General features: G+C 37.2%; 1 protein-coding gene and 2 long non-coding RNA genes across 3 annotated transcripts in view; 1 reads left to right on the top strand and 2 right to left on the bottom strand.

The window, feature by feature from the left end:
* The window catches only part of LOC306667624, a 30555-nt gene extending 26044 nt beyond the window's left edge, over positions 1-4511 (bottom strand). The window contains exon 1 of the long non-coding RNA XR_013765627.1: positions 4404-4511. This is a non-coding gene — a long non-coding RNA (uncharacterized lncRNA). The remainder of the gene's footprint in view (positions 1-4403) is intronic.
* NKAIN3 (sodium/potassium transporting ATPase interacting 3) overlaps positions 1-24356 on the top strand; it is a 349578-nt gene that overhangs the window by 94342 nt on the left and 230880 nt on the right. The gene's annotated exons all lie outside the window — the stretch shown is intronic.
* Positions 1-24356, bottom strand: part of LOC306667616 — a 99439-nt gene that overhangs the window by 33851 nt on the left and 41232 nt on the right. The gene's annotated exons all lie outside the window — the stretch shown is intronic.

The raw sequence follows: 24356 nt of genomic DNA on the forward strand, positions 1-24356 counted from the left end.
TTTCCCCCAACCTTCAGATATGCACTGATTCTTAGAATCTTGGAAGCATTCATACAACAAACATTGTTGAGCCTTATTCTTTGTACCTGTATCTTAGTTCATTTTTTTATCATCAAAACAGACAGGTATTTTATAAAGAAAAGAGCTTTTATTTGGGTTACAGTTCTGGAGTCTGGGAAGTCACAAATTAGGGCCTCCTGTGTTTCAACTCATGGTGGAAAGCAAAAGAAAAACTCACACATGTAGAAGCAACAAATGCCAGGAGTGGACTTGCTGTCTGACAACCCACTTTCAAGGTTAGGACTCATTTACTACTGAGAGAAAAGCTTTAATCCATTCATGAGGGATTCTCCTTCGTGACACAAACACCTTCCAATGCTGTCACATTAAGGAATTAAGCCATAACATTAGTTTTCTTGGTAACAAACCATAGCATTCTGGAAATAAAAAAGTTTGATACAATGTTCTTCCCTTATATCATAATCTAGTAAATGGCAAAAAGTTGTCCTTATTTAACTCTTTTTATGAATTACTTAATAGATTAGTTGGTTGGTGCAATCATGAAAAATTCTTTGAACACCTTTGAGGTACAGCGCACTTCTGAAGACATTATGTAAATGTATTGGGGGAGTATTCAATGATGAATAAACACTGTCCCTCTCCACAGAAATTTATAATCAAGTGTGGGGAAATATACAGAGAAAACCACATTATCTACTGCACAAGACAAGTACTGTAATGGCTGTGCAATTTAACTCCTATGGAGATGGAAAAGAGAGAGCAATTTACTCTGACTTGAAATATTCCAGAAGGCCTTGTAGAAATTCAGATGAATCCTTGACATATGGGCCAAGATAAGGTTTGTATTATATATAAATAGAAGTAAAGAAGACAAGGTTGTACATGAGAGGGGAATGCATGGGAGAAGGTAGCCTTGTGCTGCTCAAGCAGAGCATGATTTGTTATATTGAAGAAGGGATGAACTTGAAAATGTCAGATTGTAAGCCCTACATGTCATGTTGAGTTTAGGGTTTCTTTAACTTGTGGCTTTGGGAAAGGAGAATGCATGAACTGGCTTGTGGTTTAGAAGACAGTGTAAGAATCACCTGTTTGGAGCACAGAGTTACCAATTAGGTGACTACTATGGTAATTCAGACAGTATTATGAAAGACTGAGACAGAGATAGGTATAGAAATAAAAATGAGAGGTCAAGTATAAAGATATTGGTACAGGTTCAACTGATCTTACGGAAAGCTACTACACCAGACAGCTGAAAGAAGGATTGAGGGTGTCCAGGAGTTTTCCAGCTAGGAAGTCTTGGAATTAGGTGGTGCTGGGGCAGGGAGAGGTTATGAAACACTCAACTAAGTTCATATCTCACTTACAATCATGCTCTGACAAATCTAAGGCTCTCTGTTCCTTGTATGCATACAGGGGGTAATGAGATCACATCTCAGGCTCCTGTATCTAATCTTAAACAGTACTTTCCATGTAATATCACCTGCCTGATCTTTTTAAATTCTTTCCAGTATATGCAAAATAGCCTCAATGAATATCGTGAGACTTTAACAGAGGAGGAAGAAGAAAAAAAAAAAAAAAAAAAGACCACTGTGGATGAATCCAGTCAACCATGTAAAAAAAAAAGTGCTTGACACCCAAATGTTTCTTCATCAGTGTCTGCTGAATGAATAAATTGTCACTATGCAAGAGAATTGAGGTAAATTGTATGGTTCTGCATGCATGGTCCCTAAAGAGTATAGCAGACCATAGAAAAGTTTTATCTCAATGAATATCTTTCCCTTACTTGTATTTTCACTCTCTCATCACATATCTGGGGTCCTATCCCTGAAACCATGCATTCTGCTTCTGCTTCTGTTATAATGAATGAAGCAACCATTTATTTTTCCTCTAAGGCCAACCATCCTTCATTCCTAATAAATCGTGTTAAAGTTCCTTCTTTTCCAAGTTAAAGCTTTTACTCTCAAGATTATTACTTCTCAATTCTGGATTTCCAGATTTCCTCTTTATTAGATCATTTTGATTAACATACCAAAGATAAATAAATAAAACTTCTTGAATGGGTAGGAATGGCTCCTATCTCTTAGTTAAAAACCTTCCCAACCCCTCATGTTTGGGGTACAACTAGAACCCATTCTCCTCTTCATTTCAAAAGAGAGTTTATGCCCACCATGTAAATTTTCCTTCCGTCCAGTTTTTTCCTAGATCCACTCAAACAAAACCTTTGCTCTTTCTTTCCTCTGAGACTGGGTCCTCGTCACTGCCATCTCAACCTCATTGTTGTGTGAGGAGAAACATATATAATAGTCTGTGCTTATTTTCTTTGGTCTTCACAACAATTTTTATATGGTTCATCCATTCTTCATTTTTAATGGTGTCCTCTCTTACTCTGTTTCCGTGAAGGGCCTATGCTCCTGATATTGCTCCAACTGCCAACCAGTAGTACCAGTGTACTATGAAGAGTCTTTATTCTTTTCCTATAATTTAAGTTAGTCTGTGTCAACCAGAACTCCCCAGAGTATAAAGCCCTAATTGCCCAAAGGAATTCCATAGGATTCCATAACCTTTTGCTATGATTCTAGAATGCTATTAGGCAGCATGCTTGGGATAGGAAAAGTCAAAGCATCTTCAGTACTCAAGGTTCAAATAAGAAACTCCAATTGAGAAAGGCTATTGTAAATGTCAGTGTGACATAATGTTCAGTTCTTGTCTCTTTTCTCATCTCTAATTACCCTGACAACCTAGATGCTGAAGATGCCCAAAATCTCTATTTCCTAACTCCGACTCTTTTACTTCTAGAGACTTATGAAATCTCTAGTTGAACTACTTGTAAATTTGAGACTCAAATAGTGTCTTCAGACCAGCACTGGGAATACCTAGGAACTTGTTTGAAAATGTAGTCTCCTCAACCCCACATCAGAAAAGAGTCCAAATCTGCATTTTAACAAGATCCACAGGAAATTCACATGGCACATATAGGGTTTGAGAACAATTAGAATAAAATATCTTCCACTCTTAATATCCCTCAAAAACAACACTTTATTCGTCTTTGTTCCTGCTTAACAGTGTAAGATATTATTGGTCAAATTTTCCACTCTGTGAGTCTGAAGCCTTTATAGTTTACCACTTATTTAGACAAGCAAAACCATATCTTTTTGACTAAAAGAGGGATTTACCATAAAGAAAACTAAGTATGTTTCATGGCTTCTCACTGCACAGGCCCCTTCCAGGATGCTGGGACAGGACCTAGCCATGTGTTTCTGTATCTCAGTAGTTTGTGCAGATTAAGACCACTCTTAACACTTCTATTTTCGCCACATTTCTGGGTGATAGGGTAATAGGGTAGCCCTGGAATGATTTGGATATTTGGCTAGAAGGGATTTGGATATTTGGCTAGAAAGAGATTAAGTCAAGAATGCATTTGGTTTTAGTTTAGTAGGATATATATATATATTTTTTTATACATATATTTATATATATATGGTAAATAGGTCATTATTTACGTAGCCTGTCCAGTATAAAAAGCTTCCAAGCATATACTGATGGTTCATGGTGCCATCCCCCCACAATACTCCCCTGACACAAAACTGCAGTGCCAGGGGTGTCTCATGATGCAAAAGTACCTATGTGCTCAACCTAAATGTCTATGAGCAGTGGAGGAGAAACAATATTTAAAGAGTATGGAACGAGAAGATAATTTTTCAAGCTTGTTTCAAGCATCATCAAACCACTGGATTTTTTCAAACAAAAATGATTTGAAATAGACTTACTCAGAATTCCTGTATTAGAAGAATTCCCTAATTATCTAAACAGAGACTACATATATCAGAAGACACATGTCTTGAGCAGCTCAACTATAAATGTGTAACATTTGATCAACTATGCCAGAGTAAAAACAGAATTATCTTTATACCCTCTCTATTTAAAAAGGATATATTCTTGTTTTGTGTTAAGACAATCAAACTATATTATCAAAGAAGTATAAGAAAGTGTTATAGAAGGATGTCAGTAATTCATTTATTAAAAAGGATTGTTATTGTGTGTGGTAGGTGATATTCTTTCATCAGCTCCACATATTATGATAAATTAAGTACGTAATTCCTTATTCTAATTTTGTATTCATAATTAATTATTCTTTACCTTGAAGAAGGTTCTGTAAATTCTTTAAGTGTCATATCACAAAGAAACTTGGTCCCTTCCCCTAAATTATTGCTCTGAATGAACTCCTGCCACTATTTTCTGTATGCCATTCTTAGAAAGGTAATTTTAAATTATGGCATCAAATAGAACTTGTAATGCTACTGGGTTCCTACTAGATACTCTTATCTAAAAATTGCACCAGCTTGCATTTTAGTATATATCAAGGAAATATCCATTAAACTTACCTCAAGTGAAGTGTTGTATTTGATTGACTGTCATCACCACCAATAATTTTTATTCTGAGGGGTGCAGGAAGAACCAGAAACCCTTCATCTGATGGAGCCAAAATCCCTCTTGTGTGTCTCCCTAAAAAAGTATTCAATTGAATATATATAAAATTTAATTCATATCAATAATCAAGCACTGTATTTTTAGTAAAGAATGAATGGAAAATAAAGGAAAAGACATCCCTTTCCATTTCTTGAAATTTCTACTCATTATGTATGTTAATAGAACCTCAAATTAGGATTTACCCACAGAAGTTTCCCAAATTTTGGCAAATGGCTGACAGCAGATTTGAGTTCCTCACTGTATACAGTGGCTCCAACTGGGAATTATTCTTTTTTTTTTTTTTTAATATTCTTTAGTTGTAGATGGACACAAGCCTTTATTTTATTTATTTGTTTTTACGTGGTGCTGTGGGCTTCCACATAAACTTCTGGTTTCCATTCTCCCTACCATACCAGTGATTTTCCCACGGCAGCCAGAGTGACCTTCCTAAAAAAGTAAATCCTGCCTAAAATTATCTGGGACTCCCCTTCAGCATAGAATGACCCTGAGATTCCTTGCCTCATCTTCCCTCCCTTCACCACCCCACTTCTATAACCAGCCCCTTTCTCAGTGGTCTAGATATAGCCATTTCAAGGAAAACTCCAGAAACTCAGTTTATTTTTTTCCTCAGGGTTTTATCTTTGCTTTTCCCTCGTCCTCAAATCTTCTCTGCCATTTTATATATGGTAAATAGGCTTTTACATAGTTTAGATCTCTGATCCACCATACTCTTCCTATGATAGAAGAAGATGACCTTGACTATCCTATATAAATCCTATATAAACCTGACCCACTCACACATATGCAATCCATCTTCTGAGCACGCTGCATGTTTCTTCTTAGTACTAATATTATTCAAAAATTGTATTTTTTTTGATTGTCTGCTTCCCTAGAGCATAAATTCTAAGAAGTCATGAATTTTTCTTTGTGTGTCCAATACTTAGAACTATGCAGAGGCTGGGTTCTGTATTCAGTAAATGGTTATTGCATGAATAGAAGGACAAAACCTTATAAAGATCATGGGCACTGTCCACTATAATACTAGAAAGCAAAATCCACTATGAAAGTTTAAATGCAAAGTAAACTATTTTTGAAACTTAGAATTTAGATATTAATTATAAGAGGAAAGTTCAAGATCAGAGCTAGTCTTCTCTCTTCCTGTTAGTGTTTTCCATTATACCAGGCATACAGCCTTCCTACAAGATGTTAGGTGAGAATATGTTTATTCAAGATTCTACACATTAACTTAATAGTCTGTAATAAAATTCTGGATCCAAACAATTACTGAATCAATCCATCAATCACACTAATTTGATATATTTTAATTTGTTCTAATTAGTTATACATGATAGTAGAATGCACTTGGATATCATATGTAGATGGAGTATAATTTCTCATACTTCTGGTTATACATGATATAGAATCCCACCAGTCATATAGTTTTATATGTACTTAGGATAATAATCTCTGATTCATTCTACTATCTCACCACCTGCACCCACACCTCCCTTCACTCCCCTCTACCTGATCTAAAGTAGTATTCTTCCCTAGGGCCTCCTTATTGTGAATTAGTATTTGCATATCAGAGAAAACATTCAGCCTTTGGTTTTTTGGGATTGGCTTATTTCGCTTAGTTTGATATACTCTAGCTCTATCCATTTACTGGCAAATCCCATAATTTCATTCTTCTTTAAAGTGAGTATATTTCATCCTGTATATATATTTATGTGGAATATTTATATATACCACATTTTTAATCCATTCATCTGTTGAAGAGCACCTAGGTTGGTTCCATATTTCAGCATTGTGAGTTGAGCTGCTATAAACATTGATATGGCTGTATCATGGTAATATGCTGACTTTAAGTCTTTTGAGTATATTTTTAAACAATTTACTGAAAATTAAACCTATGAAAGGAAAGATAAGGAAGGAGGGGCTATCATTTTACACTTACTAATTTTATATATATGTAAAATTATACTTATTACACTACATATAAACTTTACACATGTTTATATATAAATTTTATATAAATATATAATTAAATACTTTATATAGGATTACACTTAATTACATATACAATGAAGAAATAAAGAAATGCATGTATGTATATATCTTTTCTATAGTTAATATTTTTAAATTTTTTAATTAGTTTATAGTAAATCTTTAAATGCTTTCCTTTAATAAAAGAGTTGTTCCAATTAATAAGTTTTTTCCTGAATCTACTACAAACTTAGGATTTTGCTTCTTGGACAATAGGCATGAAAATGGCAAAGTAAATAGATGACTCTTATTCTTATGACCTTGTTGTTGCAACTAGTCCTATATCTAATTTTAGACTAAAAATTTTCTATTCCATAGTAGTTAGGAGGCCTGCCACTGAGCTTCCTCCTCAAGAATACATTTGTCTTTGCAAGAAGTACTGTAAGCTAATAATCTCTTGCAAGATTAGTCTCATCTTAACAGACCAGATCTCACTGGCACCAGGTAATGCCAGACTAATCACCAAGCATGACTGAGATGACTGGTCACTTCTGAACTGCCCAGTGGTCACCTCTTGCTTCAGACTTCCCTGTTCAACTGACCTAGGTTTTTTTGAGATCTGCATCACAGATGCTCAATCCTGTTTCTTCCTTCTTTTACCTTTGCAGACACTGACCTCTAATAAACTTCTTACCTCTAACTCAGCTCCTACAAGAGAAACAAAATGGCCCACTTTCTAATTCCTTTTCTTCCACTTTGGAAAAATATATTTCATCACATGACTTTATACAGAGTGCATAATCATGCTGGCATGTATAATCTTGACTATGTGTTAAAAGAGAAAGAAATGCAAAGGACACTTTGTTGCAAAGTTATTTCAATGACCAAAGTGACTTCACAATATATTTACCTGCTGTTTGGCTCATAAGAATGACTGTGCTTTTGCGTTCATCCATCTGAGGCAGTGACATGGTGAGGGCTGTATTGTGATGGATGGGACTGTCAGAAACCCACTAAGTATTTAGATATTGCATTAGTGCATTACATTTACAAATAGCTGTGCTACAGGGAAGTGTGATTGCCTCTTTTTCTGAGTGTTCTTCTGCATGTTAAGGAAATCAGCTGCCCAGAGTCATTTGATTGAAGAAAAATGATATATTTTCCTTTGCTCTTCTTACCACAGATTTGTGCTACTAAACTGTAATGGAAGCAAACTCTAATGCTTTTGTCTACACGAGTTTTAGTCTAAGAATGAATTTATGCTTTCAAGCTAGGATTAGATAATACAAACAAAGATAACACAACTAGCGTCAAGTTGACACTATAAACTATAAAAAAAAAAAACAATTAATCGCCATTGTTGAGAAGAGGCAGAGAATAAAAACTCACAAAATCTCTCTACCTCGTTTCTTGCTCAAGGATCTTAGAAGTCAGTCCTCCTCTCTTAAAAGTGCTATTCTCTATCACATGTGTGTGGGTTTAGGGCTCAGTGCCTTTGATGGAGGAGTAAGAGGGTTGGTGTCCTCAGGCATGCTCCTCATCTATAATGTGAATGATACCTAACCACAGACATTTCCTTTGAAGTATGGCTTCTACTAAGACTGTGCCTGGAACAGTGTTGATGTTTTATCTTTGAGAAGCATATTATCAGACTTAATCCTTTAGACTTTCTGATACAAAGTAGAAACAGTCACCATGCTATTAACTCTGCCATTCTGAAGAGGCAGGAGTTGACTGAGGGTCCCTGAACTGTATACACTATACTGTAAATATGAGTTGCTTTGGCTGGCAGGAGTTCATCCGTTCCTACTGGCCCCAATTTTCTTTTAGAAATGGCCCTTTCTGCCTTCATTCAGGTGCTACTATCTACTTATAAACTAAAGATCGGGACTTTAAAACAAGTCAACAAGCCAATAAAGCCTGGACAGTGGCAACGTTGCAGATTTTTTTTTATCCTAATGGTGGTGATGGGGTCTCTCAAAGGTTAAAATATGGAAACTGATTCTGTTGTCTGCTTTTGTTCCTCTGTTCCTTCCTTCATTCCTACATGTTTCTAAGCCTGGTCTCTACTATGCTGCCCTTTGTATGAAACCTCTCACGTGGCCTCTTGTGTGCACACACACACACACTGGCATCCTTCATATAGCTCTGTTATTACTTGTGTAGCTGGATTGCTTTGTCTAGCTTGTAACCAATAACTCTATAATGATGTAATATATTGATGTGTATTACAAATATATAAAGCAAATAAGCAAAACCCAGTCAGGTATTTGTCCCAGAACTTGAATATTCAAACTTTCCAATTACTTGTGTGAAGAAAAGATGGCATGACAGATGTTTTCACATAAAAAGGGAGCCATATCGAGAGGCTTCCCATAAATTCGTCTTGTTTTCTTCTAGTCTCTCCTTGCTTTTGAAGTGTATTAGTATGCTGTGTTCATTCTCACACATTTGAAACTTTTAAGTCTCTGTGGGAGACAGGTCACCAGGATGAGAACGGGTTTGCTCTCATCCTTCTTCCCTTGATGAGCTGAGACTTTTGAGAGCTGCCTGACAACTTTTTACTTAAAAAAAAAAAAAAAAAAAAATGCATTCCTGCCCAAGAACATTCTGTTGTATCCTTCAGGTGCTCTTGACAATAGTTTCAGATTCAGCTACTTAACACTGAAAATTTACTGTTAGGATTTTTATTGACTAGAGAACAGAGGTAAGTAAGCACTATAAACATCTCTCCCTCCTTATATCAGAAAAGTGCTTAATGTGCAGTGGAATCCTTTTTAAAGAATGAAAATAGTAATTGTGATGTGAAATTTTAGACTGGGATGCTATGTAGTTTAAAATTTATTTATTTTCAGAATTTTTACTTTCAAATGAAGAAAATAAAAATCATTTATAACAATGTGCTAGTATACGTTTTTGTACAAGGTCCTTTGTTTTGCAAGTAACATAAAACTGAACAGGCTAACATATATGTCACATATGGATCAGCTTCAACAATTTGATTCAAGTGAGAATGCTATTATTGGGGTCTATTTCTACCTATTTAAATTTTTCTTATTTTCTCCCTCCCACCATGGTATTTTTTCTAGGAAAGTTTCCCTTGTAATAGAAAAAAAAAAAAAAAAAAATGGCTACTGCAGTCCAAGGCATGAAGGCCCTACCTTCACATAGACTAGAGGAAGGTAATATACCTTTATCTCACAATTTGAAGAAGATGACCTAAGACTCAGTCTCACTTAACTGTACTGGATCCATGCCACCACAAACCTATCACTATAATCAGGGTTTTTGGATGTGCTGATTGGCTGGTTTGGAGCACATGCCCACCACAAACCAACCAATGTAGTAAGGACCATGGAATATGCTCATTGGTCTATCTAGGTCCTGTGTCTCATCCCTGGAGCAATGGTGGGTTCAGCTCCTCCAACACTATGTGAATTCCCAAAAGAAACCATTGGGAGAGAAAAAAAAATGACAGCACAGGTAACCAACTAATGCTCAGTTACCCCCAACTGATTAGACATTGTAAAATGGGAACAAGAACTATAGCTTGATGTAAGATGAAAGGTTTCTCCAAACCATTACTTTCTACTCAGACTTTGTCATGTGAAGAAATATAAAGGTGCTTCATAATGGGGTGGACTATCTCATGTGGCAAAGACCTGTATGTCTCAGGAAGTTATCTGTAAGAGTTCCCCAGAAGTACTGGAGTAAGAAACATTAATCCATACTGATAGAACTCACAAGATTCTGTAATATGATTCAAAAACCAGTATATCCAATGAAATGAAAAATCCTTTTTCAAAGTGATGAGAGGGGAAAGTCTATTTACCAGAAAAGGTGTCACTGTTCAATAATTCAAGTGATTCTTGGCATCAGGGCACTATAATCAGATACCTTCACCTTCTGGACAGGATCTGAGCAGGTGAATACTTGGCCAGGCTCAGGGCTGTATCATATTTGGCAACTATGTTTGCCTTGTTGCCTCCCACATTTCTATGCTTTCCGGCTATCAATACCTTTTCTCAAATAACTCTTTTTTTTTTTTCTTTAGATAAACTTACACCTTCAATTAAGGAAATCTTTTGGTCTAGGAGTCACTCTATGTATTTTAAATATATTCATCTATTTTGGATTACTGTGTCAATTTAAAGTTTAGCCTTTTTTAAAGGTATGATTTTTGCTTCCATATGTGATGTAAACAATAGTCTTCACTCAACTTTTATTGACTTTATGAATTTAATAGATGTAGAGGGAAACAATTCTTGATGAGTATCTATAATTTTCTGGTCTTCATGCCCTATGTTATCTTATTTTTACACTGTAATAGCCATGTAACATAAAAGCCATAACCAAATTTTTATTTAAAAAAAGATGCTAAAGTTCAACAAGGCCTAGCAGCTTCCTCAATGTAAAACAACTAGTAACTGATGTTACTAGTTCAAAACTCCATGTTGGAGATATTTGGACAAGCAGAGATTCAGTAAATATCTTCTGATAGGAAGATAAAAGTATAAGTGAAGCAAGAAAGTAAAGAGAACATTTAAGGAATAGAAAACAGTGTCACTGGACTGAGTTGAAGATTTTCAGTGGCAGACTGAGAGGATTACAAAATTCAGTAAATAGGGAACCATTGACAGTTTCTGAGCAGAGAAAAGATATGTTCAGATTTACCATTTAAGATTTGTATGGGTGTATAGAGTGGATTGAACTTGAATAAAAACATCCTGAAAGTATAGGGTCTCATCAGCTGGGGCATTAAAATATATCAGTGCTAAACCAGAGCATAATAAAGAAAACAGAAATGAGAAAAGTGGTTCAAAAAGGGCAAAGGCACAATCTTTTTGACTTGCTAAGTATGAAAAAGGAAAGGACCAAAAAGATGAAAACGTCAAAACAATAGCAGACTATCTTCCTATGGTTCCCTCACAAATAAACTCCATGGTGGCAGGGAACCAGTTTTCTAAGTGTCTGTTTACCTGAGAGTCACCCTTAGAACTATTAAAAGTAATTAATTTCTAAACTCCAGCAGAAGGACCAAAGTCAGTCTCTTGAGTGTGTATGTATGTGTATGGTGGTGGTAGTGGTGGTGGTATATTGCAGAAAGGGGAAATTCTTGCTTATTAAAAACTTCCTTGAGATTCTACATGCAGTTGTGCAGTCAGGGCTAAGTATTGGGTTACAGAACAACATTCAGCCTACTTAGCAAACATATGACAAAATTCCTGTGATCTGACTTTCTGACTCCTTCCAGACATAGGAAAGTACTCAAAACTAAGGCTCAGCTGTAAGACTCTCAGGCTTCCACACAAAGCTTCTGCCAGGCCTCCCCTCACCTTGGAGTGCTAAGAAATAGAATGAGTTGTGACCAGCTATTGTCTAGGACCATAGAAGTCAATTTTTTTTTCATGTTAATATTTCCACATTTCAATCTGATTATCTGCTAACTCAAAACTAACCCAATAAACCAGACTTTTAAGTGACCTGTGCCTGGGCTTATATTGCCTCTTTGTCTAGAATTCTCTCCTACTGCCCATCTGCCTGGTGGACACAGATGTAACAACCTGCTCAGGAAGTCAGGGTTCACCCCATCAGAAGCAGGCATAACTATCACCTTCTGTATACTCTTATTCCCATTCTTGTTCTTATTTTCTCATGTCAAGCTCCATCTATTAATCAATCACACTGTGCCCAGCACTGCCCAATTTACATTAATTAAATGAATGTCTTCAAGAATTATGTTTGGAGTTAGAAATAGAACTATATCATTGTCACCAGAAACACAAAAGGTAATAAATGGCAAGGAAGCAAGAAATTAACTGTTGAATTGCTATTAAGTGTCTGGTGCTTGCCATCAATTTGTTTAACATGTGGAGGGGTAAATTTTGATGGGAATAACTAGTTCCATTTGGACAGATTAGTTTTAAGTACCAGCTAGACACTCGGGTGGAGATGCCCAGCAGGCCTCTGTAAATGGAAAAATTAGCTCATTTTGGAAGATACTGCAATGAGAGACTTATGTGAGTGAAGGGAAAAGGCCACGAGATTGTGAGAATCCTTTAACATTGTTATTTCACAGAGTGGAACAAATGTTCTTGCTATGCCTTCCATGTGAGTATTGCCAATCCCCAAACTTCCAGATAAGGGCAATTTAGTGAGAAGAAGAATGCAAATCAGGCATCCAATTTCCCCCTGGACACTCTCCTCCCCCAATCCTAGGCTCAGCTGTAAGACTCTCAGGCTTTCACACAAAGCTTCTGACCAGGCCTCCCTCACCTCCTTGAAGTGCTAAGAAATAGAATGAGTTGTGACCAGCTATTGTCTAGGACCATAGAAGTTAATATTTTTTTTCATGTTAATGTTTCCACATTTCAATCTGATCATCTGCTAAATGAGGTTACAAATATGTAACCTACATATCTCAAGGGATTATCAAGTGCATTAACATATGCAAAGGAGTTTTATAAACTGCAAAGTGATGTAAAATGAGAAGTGACTTTTTTCTATCCATAGCAAGACCTTTATCCTGTGTCAATTCTATCAAATGTTTTGGAAGCCCTGTGCATCACCAAATATCACTGAATTCCATGTTTTCATTATCTGTATCCCTAATTCCAAATCACCTTGATAGGTAGGTACACACACACACACACACACACACACACACACAATCGAATAATTTACTAGAAATCAAAGTTAACACTTCTTATGATTTTTTTCTGTTCAAGCATTTTTCTCCTAAGGCTTGAGACATTTATTCAAAATTCATGGATGCCTGATTTATGCAGGCAACAGGAAGTAGAAAGAGCAGGGTCAATTTTCCTTTCTGGAAGAGCAGCCATGTTTAAAGCACTGGCACCAGTGGTGTGCTAGACACCTGTGGAAGTTTTGTGCTGGTCATTGAAGGTCAGGGATTCTAGGATTTCAACATGGACTAGGAGGAGAGTGAACCTGAGTCAGTAGCTATTGGTCACCTACCCCACTCTCCCAAAGTAGAAAACTGCATTTTCAGGACCATCAGGCAATGACATGCTGGTGGTATGGGAGGTGAGAGTGATCTGGTAGGAAGGAGGTGGAAATGTCATCTCCGACTCCTCAAATCCACCTGGATCACATATAGACCACAGTCAGGCCAACTATGCCTTCTAGAAATAACATATGGACTTACAATTTTAAACTCGTTTTTTTTTTTTCTTTTTCTTTTTTTTATTGTAAACAAATGGGATACATGTTGTTTCTGTTTGTACATGGAGTCAAGGCATACCATTTGTGTAATCATAAATTTACATAGGATAATGTTGTTTGATTCATTCTGTTATTTTTCCCTTCCCCCCACCCCTCCCACCCCTCTTTTCCCTCTATACAGTTCTTGCTTCCTCCATTCTTGCCCCCCTCCCTAACCCTAACCCTAACACTAACACTAACCCCTCCCACACTCCATTATGTGTCATCATCCGCTTATCAGCGAGATCATTTGTCCCTTGGTTTTTTGAGATTGGCTTATCTCACTTAGCATGATATTTCCAATTTCATCCATTTGCCTGCAAATCCCATAATTTTATCATTCTTTATGGGGGAGTAATATTCCTTTGTGTATATATATGTATATCCATTCATCAATTGAAGGACATCTAGGTTGGTTCCACAATCTGGCTATTGTGAATTGAGCAGCTATGAACATTGATGTGACTATCTCTGTAGAATGCTGATTTTAAGTCCTTTGGGTATAGGCCAAGGAGTGGGATAGCTGGGTCAAATGGTGGATCCATTCCAAGCTTTCTAAGGAATCTCCACACTGTTTTCCAGAGTGGCTGCACTAATTTGCAGCCCCACCAGCAATGTATGAGTATACCTTTTTCCCCACATCCTCGCCAACACCTATTGTTGCTTGTGTTCTTGATAATCACCATTCTAATTGAGGTGAGATGGAATCTTAGGGAAATGTAAACTTGTTTTTTAAATTAGAAAAAAAAATATTTATTTGACATTTTTTTCTATACTTTGTGTATTGCCTTTATTTATTTAAAGTAACCACTACAAAGAAGATGTTCCCTGTTATTTTATTGCAATTATTCTCTGAAAAAGATTGCAAAAGGAGGTTTTCCTATTCTCTTGTGGGAAATGGAAGAGGAAATAACATTCATAAATTGCCTTTTTACACCCAGTAAAAAGGTGCAGGACTGTGATCCCAGTAATTTGGGAGACTGAGGTAAGAGGAGCTGAAGTTCAAGGCCAGCCTGGACAACTTAGTGAGACTGTCTCAAAATAAAAAGGATGGGGATGTGGCTCAGGTCCAAAGTGGCCCTGGGTTCAATCTCCTATACTACTACTACTGCTATTACAATTATTTCTAATATTAACTACTAATAAAGATAAATTGCCTCTTCATGCCAGGTAGAGTGCTAAGTTTCTCTGTGGAGCATATTGAATTTCATTTTCACAAGACACCAGATTCTCATACCTGGAAACTTTCAGTATTATTTATATGTCAAATGCTTGCAAATGTGCTTACAAATCCTGAGGTGGGATTTCATCCTGAGAGGTCCCTAAATGTTATGACAAGAGTCCTCAAAACAGATAGGAAGAGGGAGATAAGACACATATAGTAGAGAAAGAAGTGTGAAGATGGAGCAGAGAAAAAATTTTAAATATTGACCTTGAAGGTTAAAGCAATGCAGGCACAAGACACAGAATGCCAGCTGCCACCAGAAGTTGCCAGAAGCAAGAGATGGATGTCCCCAAGGCCTCTGACTGTGGCACAGACACCTTGATTTCAGATATTTGGCTTTTGGTGCTGTGAAAGAATAAATTCTTGCTTTTCCAAGCCACCCAACTGATGGAGATCTGTTACAGCCACAGGAAATAAATACACCCATAGTCTTATCCCAACCCAGCTCTTTATTGTCTCCATTCCCTTTCACATTTGTATATGAAATTTCTGGGGGTCTTAGGAGCTGGACTGGAAGTTATATAGTAAATGTAAAAGTCCTCACACTAGCTCTGGAATCAGAAATTATGGGTTCTAATATTCCCTCTCTCAATTTTTGGCTCTTTCCTAACCATTTTGAGCCTTAGTTTCCTTGGTTGGAAATTGGAAATAATAAGTAGGCATAATGTGAAGGCAAAGTTGATCATCTAAAATGCTAATAAATCAGCTGAAATACAATGCTCATTAAGTATTATTGGCTGTTACCACTAGCATATATTTTAATCAGGTCATATAAGAAATAAAGCAGAGGAGGAGGGGACCTATCATGAACATCCTAAAAAAACAATAAAGAAAGATTTTTGCAACACCAAAACAGGAAAAAGGGCTTTTAAATAATGTAGAAAGTAAAACTGAGTCTGTGGAAATTAAGAACATTATAGCAGAAATAAAGAACTGGAAAAAGAAACTGAACAATTTATTACCTCATGTACATATATGACTGCATGACCCATGTGATCCTACAATATGTACAATCAGAAAAATGAGAATTTACACTCCATTTATGTATGATCTATCAAAATGTATAAATACAGTCTATTGTCATGTACAACTAATTATAACAAATAAAAATTAATTAAAAATAAAAATCAAATTTAAAAAAAGAAGAAGAAAGAAAGGGAAAGCAGTAAAGTTAAGAAAGTTCAATGAATAGTTAACAAAGTCCAACATCTAAAGAACAATAATTTTTTAAAAAAAGGGGAAGGAAATAATTTAGAAACATTTCTAAGCCATGAATTTTCAGACTGAAAATCTTCAATGGCCTAAATAAATCAATAGTAAGACATATCACAGTGACATTTCAGAGCAGGTGGGACAATTAGAAGATGGTACAAGTTTCTCGAGAAGAAAACACAGGTCAAGCAAAAAGATCAAAATGTGGAATGACATATTTCTTAATGGCACAGTGGAAATTAAATAATAGAAAAGAGCCCCCAAAATTGAATAGCGAAAGGAAAATTATTTCCTATTTTAAGCATAGACCAAGCCAAATTATCAGTCTAATGTGGATATAATGCAAACATTTTCAAACATTCAAATCAATCTCTCTCTCTCTCTCCTCTCTCTCTCTCTCTCTCCTCTCTCTCACACACACACACACACACACCACAACACACCCACACACACACACTTTCCCATGAAACACAGGAGGCTCTGTTCTATCAAAGGAATTAATTAAAAAAAAACAAAAGAGGAAATCATGAGACACAAGAAACTGGAGATCTCAAAAAGAATAGAAGCAATGGAAATCCTCAGAATTATGGAGACAGAAGATCCCAGGATTATTGTGCACAGACACATCCCAGATAGAAGCAAGGGTGGAAGTACATGGGCAGGCAATACCATATCTCTCTTTTCTCTAAAATCAGATGTGGCAAAAATAAACAAGACACAGGCATTGGGGTGGGAAGAAATGATAAAAATCAGGATAAGGGGGTAAGCAGAGGGGCTTAAGGTCACAATGGCAAGTAAGCTGTTTGGAAACTGTATGGGCAGAGAGAGAGAGAGGACCAGAGTGAGTTTGAACTGAAAAGGGATCCACAGATAGTGGTCCTCCACCTCAACCAATAGCAGGTTCTCCTTTACCTCTTGGATACATTTCACATGTATATGAGCAAACACTTATTGGCAAAAATATTAAAAATCACTATATTATAGCTGTCATTGAAGCATTTTTAGACAGGAGAGTGATAGACTCAGATTTGAATTTTAGAATTGACATTGGCCCCAGAGTGGAGACTAGATTAGAATGGAGTAAAATTAGAAGGGAAAACATTTAGAAGACTGTGATAGTACAGGAAAGGTATTGTAATCTGAATTTCAAATAGGAAGAATCAAGATGAATATAGAAGAGAACAAAGTATTGTATAAAAAAAGAAATAATGAACATAGAGTGGTAAAATGAGGAAGAATGTTAATGGTTCCAGATTTCTTGTCTAGATAACTGTGCTAATGGTAGCCTAGTACTTTCTAGTCCAGGCAACTGCTGCCAAAATACAAGAAAAATGCAGGAGAAAGAGTCAGTTTGTAGTGACAGACGAAGGTGTCTGTTGTGCACATGAAGCATCAAGGAGGAGATTTCTGGAAGACAGCAAAGTATTTGGCTTGGAATTCAGGAGGCCGGTGGAGTTGTATGTTTTGGTATCTTAAGCAATAGACAATTACCTGCAAACACGAAGAATATGTAATAAGAAGAAAAGGATGTGAAATTATTATGGAAAACCGCGCTTCCCGCCGGGACTGCTTCAAGCGGCTTGCACCGCTTACAGAAAACCGCGGCTTCTTTGCCTGGCTGCTCCAGCTCCCCTTACGGAAAACCGGGGCTTCTCGCACTTACGGCCGGACCAGCAGGACTAAAGACAGGTACACTTCAGAGGTTCATGAAGCAGCTTCCCCTTAAGTCTGATCTGCTGCTGAAGTGGCCAGGCTTTTGGCCATTCTGTAATTTTGATAATACTTTTGTCAGCCCCAGTATCTAATAAGCCCTCAAAACTTTTGCCTTCTATCACTAACTTTGTCATAGGCCTATCTTTAAACCCATTGTAACATGACCATATTTTGCCATTATAACCTAATCTTTATTTCCCCTAATAATATTTTTTGATGAATATTGATCATAGGCAATCTGGTAAGACCAACAATTGTGCTATGCGTTCACCCTGAGTTATTATTGCTACACCTCTTGGTGAAGAAGCAAGGATTTTTATTTCTCCTGTAAATCGGGTCTATAACTCCAGGGACAATATTTAATCCTTTTTAAAGCAGAGAACTCTTCCCCAGAACTAGTCCCACTTTTCCTTTATGTAATGAGCCGACAACCGAAGTAGGTATTGGCTGTACTCCCATCTCTGGAGTAATACTGTTCTGGCCGGAGTGCCACAAAGGTCTATATCTAATATTTGATGATATCTCTGCTTGTTTTGATCTTCAAATACTGGGAGTATTGGGAACACTGATTGAGATTCTACATCATGTCCACGTCTGGGGCCTCCCCTGGCAGCAATTACATGCGCCCTTACAACTTGAAAAGAGTGATGATCTGGATTATATGCTGGAGGGCGTGGCGTGGTAGGGTAAATGCCACTGAGGTAACTTCTTTTCCGGCTCTGTCTCAGATTGCTCCTGTTTCTCAGAGTCTGAACATCTACTTTCTCCTTAAGAAGCTTGACTTGATTGTTCTTTTTCTACAATTTCTAATATTTTTTCCCCTTCTCTTAACTGTTTTTGAGATTTTGGTTTTTTTGGAAGTCAGATAGGAATGAACTAATGTCACAACAACAACAGCAACAACAAACAGAAACCAAACAAGAAAAGGTAACACAATTAACTTACCACATATTTGTTATGGACGTCCTTTGCTGTCTCTTGGGACAACCTTTCAATATATTCTCTCTCTAGGAGAATCTTCAGTTAATATTCCCTCTCTAGGTGAACCTTCTGTTAAAACCTTAAGGCCACTGTTTCCTCAAATAGGGAAACCTTCTTGTTAATTACGCTAGGGAAACTGTCTTTTATTTATCTGAGCGCTCACCAACTCCCAGTTCGATCCTTGTTTGATCCCCGTCTGGACCACCACTTACTGAAAACCGCTTCTTGCCATTCTCCATGCATAATCAGGACGCTGTTTGCTCTCTGCCAGTCGCCATCTTTAGATGCACATGGCATAACCCTGGGCCCCGGGTTTCGCCCGCCACAAATTATGGTGGGTCATGAGTAAATATTGGGTATGGAAAGTGATGAACACTGAAATAACTGCAACCCTGGAAAGATTATTTTGGAGATCAAATAAGTCCCATTTCTTTCAAATATGCAAATTAACCAAAAACCATCTGCTCTGGCCAAATCTCATGGCCATTTCTCTCAGAAAGACCAAAAGGAAGTCTCTAGGACAGGGACCCCAGAGAGAAAGTGGCAGCTAAAAAGGAGACCAGAAGCTGTCTTCTTGAGCAGTAGCCCTCCCCATTACAAAACACCAGTGCCTGTCCAAAGCCTGACTTTGCTGCCATTCTGAACCATGGCTGCTATTGATTTCCCTTTATGCTCCTGGCTTGCCAATTCAGATAATCTGATTCAGCAACCATGTTTTGATCTCAGCCTTGAAAATCAGGGCATAGCTTTTTAAGTTTGAGAATACTTCACTGGCTTGCAGGATTTCAGCAGCTGTTATTTCATACATCAGGAAACATTCAGCAAATTAAGAAAAAAGTAAGCAAGGTGCATAGAATTCTATAATCCTATGTTTGGAATTCTTCAGTGGCTTGGGCAACAAATTTCATAAATTAGAACCTTATTTTGTAGACTGTAATTATACTTAAAAATTGTATTTCCTCAAAGCATGAGTTATTTTACACTGAATTTATGAATTGGAATAAGAATGTTTTTCATGGTTACTCTAAAATGTTTAGTCCCAGCAATTCCCCCTAGTCCCCAAACTAAAAAGTTCACATTCTTCCTATAAGCTGTTTTGTAATCTTGGCCACCATCTATCTTTTTCTTATTTTAAAGAGAACCCCATAATGGCATTCTGTAGTTCTAAAGTTGCCTCCAGCTAAAACTGTTCAGGGCAGATTAACAAACCTATGTATGAGGCAAGAAAAAGGAAGTGGAATAGTAAATCACATGTTACCAAATACTTGAAGATTTTATTAAACTCCATTTAGGTGAAATGAATCCTTTTAACTAAGAGTATTTTTGTGCTTTCTAAACTCAAGCATTATAAATGTCAATTTCTAACATATGAAGTATGTAACAGTTTATTCTCTTCATAACTCTGTTCATTTTGGCTATTTTTTTTCAGGCTACAAATAGTATCAAAGCATTTCAACTTACACACTATTTAACTGTCTGCCTACATATGCAATTCTACCTTTCAAAATAGCTATCTAAGCATATCTGAAACATGCTATTATTTATTACTACTCAGAACACTTTTGTAAATATTTCATAGGCATGCAATGAAACCTCTTAAGATGTCGATCTGTTTTTAAAATTGAGGTAATTTCCTATTACATTTATTCAATAATATTCACTTTAATAGATTGGCTGGTCAATATTCTACATTTAATTATATTCATTTAGATCCATTCTACATATGTATTATACAAAAAGCAAATTATATACTATTGTATGTCCACCGCCAGTCCTTAATAGCAGGAACCGAACTCACACAAATAAGTAGCTCTCTTTTTATTATCTTCTGTGTTTAAAGTTTCATGCTGTCATTGCTATTAATTTCCCCTGTAGGCAAAAAACTGAAGAAATAAAAAGAATAAAACTTTGGGGCTTACATGTTGCATTATCAATCCCATAGTATCATGAAAGCAGTTTCTTTATGTTCTCATCATTCCATCTTCCACACATAAAATAGTCTTGTATACACAGTGTGCTCAGTGAACTCTTGTTGAACCAACTCTTGGTGCATCCTATAAATATGCCATGCAGATGATGCAGCAGAAAGAGCCCTATGCTAGGATGGTAGCTCTGTAAACTCATCTGGATTTTGTTCCTTTCTGGGTGACCTTGGACAAATATATGCATCTTAGAGACTGCCACTTCTTCATTTGGGGAATTGTGATAAAATGACCTGTCCTGTCTCTAAGGGGGCATTAACAGGAGAAAATGGGTATAGGTCTATAAATATCCAAATAACCAAAAGACTAACAGAGAAAAGAATGTCTGAAGAGAATGCAGATCTCTTGTTTTATCTCAGTAGTCCATGTGCCTCTGTGTTTAAGGTCAAATTTTAATTATTTGCAATAATGCACGGCAGCCAAGACATGAATAATCCTGAGCTCTTGTGTAAGACTTTGGAATTAAACTGAATATGCACTGTATAACATTTTGAGAATTTATGCACAAAATCAGGAGATCATGCTATTAGGTCCAGTTCTACAGCACTGACTTTGTGGTAACTTATGACAGTCTTAATCTTCTCATGTGTTAAGGATCCTTGTTACATGCTCAGCCTGCCAGATAATTGTGAGGCCAGCCTCAGAAAACACAGCTATCGCTTCAGCAAAACTTTAACTTGGTATTGAAGATTCTGTGCAAGATTTTTCAGTAAACTTTGGAAACACTCATTTTGTACACTTGTTTGCCTTTAATGGGTAGAAATCTGTTGTGTTTGTCATTGGGGAACTGAGGCAGTAGAAGTTCACCGTTCTAATTTTATCACTACTTGGCATATTATATGCAAATGAGGCTTATTCATTCATATATTGTAGTGGTTCACTTTTGAATAAAAGAATATATCACACCATGAAGATATTGAGTCATATATTGAGTCTTTAAAATAAGCACAGTATTCATAGCTTCCCTTCTACCCAGTGATTCATCATCGATGAAACATGGTTTTATGAAATTGTGTTGAAAAAATTTATTTGTTTTCTAGCCTATGCATTTGTTTGATTTTGGTTAATAATTTTACCCTCCCTATGCAGCAATTGGTTGGTAAACTATTCCCTGTAACTTCAGGAAGTGAAGTATTACCTACTCATTCTCTCCCTTAGCCTCCAGGCTACACTGTAATTCTAACCTGTCCTACTTAGCTATGGACATATTTTTAAGTGACAGAATGTTCTGCATATTTACACTGGAGTATATATCTGAAATTCAGGGGTTGTTCAAAACCCTTAAAATGGAGCACAGATGAAGAGAAAAAAATGACAAAAACTGAGAGGGCCCAACCCACTACAGAGGCATGGCCCCCCAATCCCCTTTTTCATATGGAAATTCATCATTTTCCACTCCAAGTGTCTATTTGAGTCAGAAATCATTTGTATCTCTGTGGAATCATTTTGACACTGGCTGGAATATGCCAAGGTCACAAAGTTAAATTAGTACTACAACCAAGTGGTAACCCAGGGGACACTCATTCCAATTCATTTCCATGTGCCTACTGAGCCAGCCTGTAAGAATGATTTACTCAGGTCTGTCTCTTGCCATCCCCATGAGTAGCAATGACAAGCTCTGTAAGGACAAGGCTTCATGCTCCAACAATGGGAGGTGGGAGTTAGACAGGTCTGAGTTTAGAGCACACTTCTCATTCCTACCTGTGTGTGAAGGATTATTATACGTAACGCATGATGTTTTGCAAAGGTTTAATGGGCAATGCGTGGAAACTACCTTAAGGCCTTACATAGATTAAATTTCTTTTAACAGGTTATAGCCAACAGGGACATAGGAACTCTGCCTTTGCTGTCATTATTATAACAAAGGGTTTATAAGACTGAGGTGCCCTAGCATGGTCTATTGCCCTTGATGGAGATAAATGGAGACTCTTTGTCTTGTGTAATTCATTAAATATATACTGCTTCCTGATCCAAAGGCAAGAACAGATTTTGGCCACGCAATAAGTTGCATCCTCTCTGACTGGCTGAACAACTCAGGGTAGTGTATTAGTCAGCACAAGTAACCAAAATACTGACCATATAACAACTTAAAGGAGGAAAACATTGATTTTGGCTTCTGGTTTCAGAGGTTCAGTCCATGATGACTGACTCCATCACTCTGGGCCTGAGATGAGGCAGAACATCATAGCAAAAGGGAATGGTTAAGGAAAGCTACTCAGTTTATGGTAGCCTGGAAGCAGAAAGAATGTGAGGTGTCAGAAACAAAAGTATAAGCTTCAAAGGTATGCCTCAGTGACCTACTTCCTTCAGTCACAGCCAACCTACCTATAGTTACGACCCAGTTACCATTCAACTATTAATCCATCAAATGGATTAATTCACTGATTAGGTTTCAGTTTTCTTTAGTTAGCTTTTGTGTCACTGTGACCAAAATACCTGACAAGAAAAACGTAAAGGAGGAAAATTTTATTTGGAGCTCATAGTTTCAGAAGTCTCAGTCCATAGACAGCTGACTCCTGTTTATGGTTCAAGATAAAGCAGCACATCATGGGGAAAGGGTCCAGCAGAGAAAAGCTCAGCTCATGGCAGGGTCAGGAAGCACACCGAGAGAGGAAGGGACTGCAGAAAGAACAACCCTTTCAGGATAACCCCCACCTCCAGCCACCCACCCACCTGCCTACAGTTACTCCCCAATCAGTCCTTTCAAACTAGAATGCGCTCAAGTTACAGCTCTCATAATCCAATCTTTTTACCTCTGAAATTTCCTGAATTAAAACAGGAACTTTTGAGGCCCACCTCATATTCAAACCATAACACAAGGTCTGCCTATTTAACTAAAATGGAAACACTTCTGAGACTATGCCATGATTGAGAAATAACAGGTATCTTGAGGGTATCTTACACTGAGCACAGAAGCACAAATCATAGGACTTGGGCTTTGTGCCAGCAGGCTAACTTGGTGAGTGTTTTGGTTGAAATATAAGGTATCCCAAAAAAACTCATGTGTGAGACAATTCAAGAAAGTTTAGAGGTGAAATGATTAGGTTATTAGAGTTTTAACCTAATTGGTGCATTAATCCCCTGATAAGGATTAACTACATGGTAACTACAAGCAGGTAAGGTGAGGCAGGAGGAGCTGGGTTGATGGGGGTGTGCCCTTGGGTTTGTATTTTATCTGTGGTGAGGGGAGCGCTCTCGCTTTGCTCTTTTGCTCTCTCTCTCTCTCTCTCTCTCTCTCTCTTCTCTCCTCTCTCTCTCTCTCTCTCTCTCCTCCCTCCCTCCCATCCCTCCCTCCCTCCCTCCTTCCCTCTCCCTCTCCTCTCCCTTTCCCTTTCTGCTTCCTGGTACCATGTCTGAGGTCTGAGCCATTTTCCTCCACCACACTCTTCCACCATGATGTTCTGCCACATCTACGACTAGAGCAATAGAGTCACCCATCTATGAACTGAGACCTCTAAAAACATAAGCCCCCAAATAAACTTTTTCTCCTCTAATTGTTCCTGTCAGGTCTTTTGGGTCAAACACAGCAAAAAAGCTGACTAAAACAG

The sequence above is a fragment of the Sciurus vulgaris genome (genome assembly GCF_902686455.1).
Source record: "Sciurus vulgaris genome assembly, chromosome: 1".
Lineage (NCBI taxonomy): Eukaryota > Metazoa > Chordata > Mammalia > Rodentia > Sciuridae > Sciurus > Sciurus vulgaris.